General features: G+C 39.5%; 2 non-coding genes across 2 annotated transcripts; both read right to left on the reverse strand.

Moving 5' to 3' along the window:
- Positions 1-1,881: 1,881 nt before the first annotated feature.
- Positions 1,882-1,954, reverse strand: trnak-uuu (transfer RNA lysine (anticodon UUU)). Its single transcript has one exon. It is a non-coding gene; the product is annotated as a tRNA-Lys (tRNA).
- A 2,323-nt stretch (positions 1,955-4,277) lies between these two features.
- On the reverse strand, positions 4,278-4,350 carry trnat-ugu (transfer RNA threonine (anticodon UGU)). Its single transcript has one exon. It is a non-coding gene; the product is annotated as a tRNA-Thr (tRNA).
- Between the last annotated feature and the right edge of the window lie 724 nt (positions 4,351-5,074).

Below are 5,074 nucleotides of genomic sequence, written 5' to 3' on the forward strand. Positions count from 1 at the left end.
GTCCAGTACGGTTCAACGGTCACTCTTGGCTGTAACCTCTCCTACATTTACGACACAACGTGGCTTAAGCACCATCCTGATCTCACCCCCACTGTGGTCCTCTGCGCCAGTCTCAGAGATGGCGGACCAGTACAAGGTAGTACATGATCTAAATGCTGATTAGAACAAATATAGAACCATGAAAAACTGAGCTCTAAACACAACTGAATTGAGGCTGTAGAGCGCATGAAACTCAGAAGTTATAGGCACAGTACATAACACTGTTTAAGTGGCAAATGTGGTATGAAACAGAACAGAAAACTTTGAGTGTTTGAGTGATAGCCTTGGATAAATAGTAGTTTATCAACTGACTCCTCATGAGATGCAGAGGTCGAGGTTGAGTATACCTGCTGCTGTCCTCAGCAGACACACAGGCATACTGTATTGTGGATGGTTGAGTTTGGAAGGAGGGACAACTTTGCAAGTTTTAATTATAGAAAATGGAGTATTATTTAAAAGGCTTTCAACAGACTACAACTTTTTTCTCAGGGTGTCAGCTCAGCCCTCGATTCTCTGTGGGGTTGATGAACCGATCTCTGGCATTGAGCATCACTAGTGTTGAGGAAACAGACCTGGGGCTGTACTACTGTGTGGCCAATGTGAACTCACGTTTAACAGTTGGGAGAGGAACCATGCTTCAAGGTAAGAGAATGTGTTTTGCATTGTGGTAGCTAACTAGACAGACAGGCCAAGATGCACAATTGCTTGTAGGAATTACAATGGCCTTCCCTCCATGCTGCAGATTTCCCTGCATGTTTCTGCACTCTTTATTACTAATCCAATGTCTTTCTACAAGGCTGGGAGTGATAGTAAACAGACTCAGGTTTTTGCCTCCACATTCTATGTGGGAACTTCAGGTTGAAATTTATTGGTCAAGTTCCCGACTTGCTGCACAGTCTAAAATAACAAATTGGCCTTTTTGGGATGGGATTGGCTCAACTCAACACAAGGGGGCCAAGGGACGTCCCCTTATTATATGAAATACAGAAATGTAATAATGCTAATGCAAATAGGAATGTGTGGTGTCAGAGCTCACCCTTCAATCTCGACCAAGTCTCAAAGACTTATCATAACATGCAGCATAATATGCAGAGGAAATACAGATTCGCTGCTTTCAGGGAAAGTGTGATTATGTGAGAACACATGACGCTGTGATTTCATTTCGTACAGTTTTGACAATCGGCTCTCAAAAACATCTAGTAATTGTGATTTTAGCCTCAGCTTAATTTTCTCTCTCTGCATTTCCTCAGTTTCATCTCCAGGTTCCTCTTGGTTTCTCTTTCCTCACTGGTACTGTGTGGTTGTGGGTTTTGGGGTGCTGATTATGGTGCTGGCTGTTTGCATCACCCACTGCAAAGCAAAGTGGAACAACAACACCAGCAACAAGACCCCCACTGCTAACAGCACCCAAAAGGACAACAACACGAACAGCAGCTAACATAGTAGACTTTTTTCACCAGTGACATTTGAACATGTTCGAGCAGGAAATGCTCAGCTGTCACTAACAACATTTATGAAGGCCCTGAAACAGCCACACATGATGGAATGCAGCTTTGCTTAATGATCTCAATCACACCTGTGCTTTCCAAGCTATAATGGCCAATAATAATCTGATCCGAAGGGGTGGGGAGAGTCTCTCTCTTCAACTATAGGAAATGCATTTCCAGGGGATTATTCCTTACTTAATGAGAACACAACAGCCAACAGCAATATCACCTAAATGTACAAGACATGACCTGTACTGTAATCAGGTGGTGAATCTCTCCAAGACTAGTTTTCAAAGTTTTATTGTCATTATGCATCGCTGTGGGGACGCAGTCTCTGGGATAAAAAGACTTCTTGCACCTGAACAGGGACTTGAACCCCAGACCCTCAGATTAAAAGTCTGATGCTCTACCGACTGAGCTATCCGGGCCCAAACTTCTGGTGAAATAATAGTAATAGTTGTATATGGATTATGTACTGCACTGACTGTGCATCTGGTCAGTCCATGTGCACATTTGCATTGATGTCAGGACCCGGTCCAAACTGACAAACCTCTGAGGAGGGTAATGTGTCAAAATAGATTTGTAGCTTTTACATTTAGGTTACTTCAGTACATAGCCAGAACAGAAATTCATACCCGATATAGAGGCTATATGAGTAAAATCATGCTATTGTGCCTGGATATTGTAAACTGAAAATCCAATGGACCATCATTTTGTTAAACACATTATATCTTCAGAAAAGGGACTTTATTTAAACGTTGTGTCCATCTGGGTGTTCTGTTGCTCCTCACATAATGAGTGAAATACTGCTTCAACTGCTGAACTGCTTTCATAATGTATTAGGACAAAGAACTAATCTTAATCAACTCCAATTCATGATCATCCACAAGGTTCAAAAGGTTACACATTAGTATTTTTGAAAAACATGAATGTACAGAATCTATTGTCATTCTTAAAATAAAGGCAATTATTTTGAATATTTAGCAAAGAATATGTCTATATATGTCAAATAATGTAAGAGTTTTCTTTTATAAAGCTCTCTGGCATTCTGATGGTTTAATTAAAACATATTTTAAGTAAACATGAATTTATTATGAAAGGACACCTGGATGAGCTTGCAGAAGATTGAGAAAATGTAATAACTAAATGATGTCAGTAATCACAAAATTCTGCTTTTTGTCTAATTTGTTATTAAGGATGAGACTTGATCTTTTTTTTAAATGTATACATATTGTTAATGTTGACTCAGATGTTTCAAATTTGGAGATTTGGTCAACTTTAAGCTTGATCAATGTATGAAGGCACACAATATGTATAGTGAGTCAGTAAGGTGAGATGAGTTTTGTATGACTACAGAACAAGATTAGAACAAATGCAAACACAGTTAAAAGAGACAATTTGTGAAGGGTTTACAAATAAAGTGAATTTGTTTCTCTGAGTCATTTAAAAAATATATGTAAGAAATACAAAGACGAACTAAGACAAGGGTCATTAATAAACCTTAGGGTCAGCCCTAACAGAGGTCTTATAGTTCATAAATCGGTCTCAGTGTCAAGATTGACCCCAAGTCCTATCTTGAGTCGGTCCAGGCACTAAATTGAGAGTTCAACCATTAAGTGACCTATAGGTTCCTGACAGCAGTCTCTGGACGAAGTTTATTAGTTCAGATTGTGTAATTGTTGTTATTATCACATTTCAGTTTTATCATCTTTAAGTGGACGTTCGCTACACTGCAATGGCCCGTTTATTGTTGTCCGATCTCCAATGTAACGTAATCCATATACTCAAGTACTGTACTTAAGTACAATTTTGAGACACTTGAACTTTAGTTGAGTAGAAGTAGAGGAATATTTGATATATATAAATTGATAAAATAATGAATCATTACATACAGACAGGTCCAGTTTTCGCGCAATGTATTTACTATCAGCTGTGGGAAAGTGGCTGAAATATGACTTTATAACCGTTATGAATTAAGTTCAATATTTTGTTTATTCATTTAATTTAGCTCTCCTTACATTGATCTCTGGAGCCAACACGTTTGAAAACCTGCAACATTTGAAGGCGAGCGCTCTCTGTTTCCGGTTCTAGACTTCCTTTACTCAATTTGTTATTAATAATAATAGATAATTGAACAAGCTGACGTTTTGGCACCTGTTCATTCATTGTGACAATAACAGGCAAAGCGTTAACCGCGTTTAGGCAGCATCGGCTGTCAAACAACGAACTCACACGTCAGAATACATTTGCATTAACACAAGTAGGCCAGTGGAGTTATGAAATACCAAGGTTGCAAGTTTACAAGGTTTTTTATTTGTCAGGATTGCATAACGAAATGTAGATTGTAGTCCCATTTTGCTACATAAGAAAAATACTAAAACTATATTATATATGGAGGGTGGAGGAGGAGTTATGGAGTCTCACAGCCAGAGGAAAGAAGTATGGCGGTATAGGGCAGCTGACGGCAACAGGGTGAACAGGCAGTGAATGGGGTGAAAACTGACATTTTTCAATATGCAACGTGAGCAAAATTATAAATTATACTTCACGCCTATGATGTTGAATGAATCATTTTCATGGAGTCATGTTATTTATGTTGCTTTATTTTCTACTACTCGTTTTGGCTAACTGATGCTCTCTACAATGTTCTTTAAAGATTTGATGTTTGGAAGTTGTTCAAATTTGTGTTTTAAAACAGAAACCACAACATACCACAGTAACTACGCAGTCAAAGAAAATAAAAAAGTTATTAGGCCCCAGCGAGATTTGAACTCGCGACCCCTGGTTTACAAGACCAGTGCTCTAACCCCTGAGCTATGGAGCCCGCGTCAAACACGTATGACGTCATACTCATTTAAATAGCTGTCTCGGTGAGTATAAAAGTAGGAAAATACGTAGAGTTTATTGTGCGGACAATAGTTACGGTAATAAAGTTACATGCACACTTGTTATGTGACGACATTATATTCTCTTTATATTTAAGTTTCATGTTTTTTGACTGTGACCCGCTTCAGAAACATATTTGGAATATCCTATTTATCCACCAGGTGGCAGCATGTCACCACAAAGACAAGAGCCTGCAGACAACTCCTCAGACCTGACGATACTCTGCCAACTGCCTGTCAGGGAATTCCAAAGTGGCCAAAGAAAAAGTAAAACAAAAGTACCATGATCAGAGCATGACTTTAGTCATATTCACAATTGTACAGTGATGGTAGTTATCGATTACAGTGCAGAGACACATAGACAAACGACGAACAAAACTGTCGAATAGGTCAAACCAAGGCATTTTAATTAGACGTCGGTGTTTTGCATGAACGTTTTTGGCGACCGTCTTTCTATTGGTTGTCGGCCACCAATCACCATGAGGGTTACAATGCGTGGTGAGGGGCAGGGGCCGGCTGCTGTCCCCCCACTAGCCTTTGTAGCTTCATACCAAGTTTTCCCACAGTGAGGCGAAGATGGAAGCCAAAGGATAAACATGGCACCGTTCATTATTTCGACTCATCATGGACGCACCTTCTCCCTTCCACCAACCCACTAGAGGG

Source organism: Anarrhichthys ocellatus, unplaced genomic scaffold (genome assembly GCF_004355925.1).
Source record: "Anarrhichthys ocellatus isolate YVR2014 unplaced genomic scaffold, GSC_Weel_1.0 scaffold38, whole genome shotgun sequence".
Lineage (NCBI taxonomy): Eukaryota > Metazoa > Chordata > Actinopteri > Perciformes > Anarhichadidae > Anarrhichthys > Anarrhichthys ocellatus.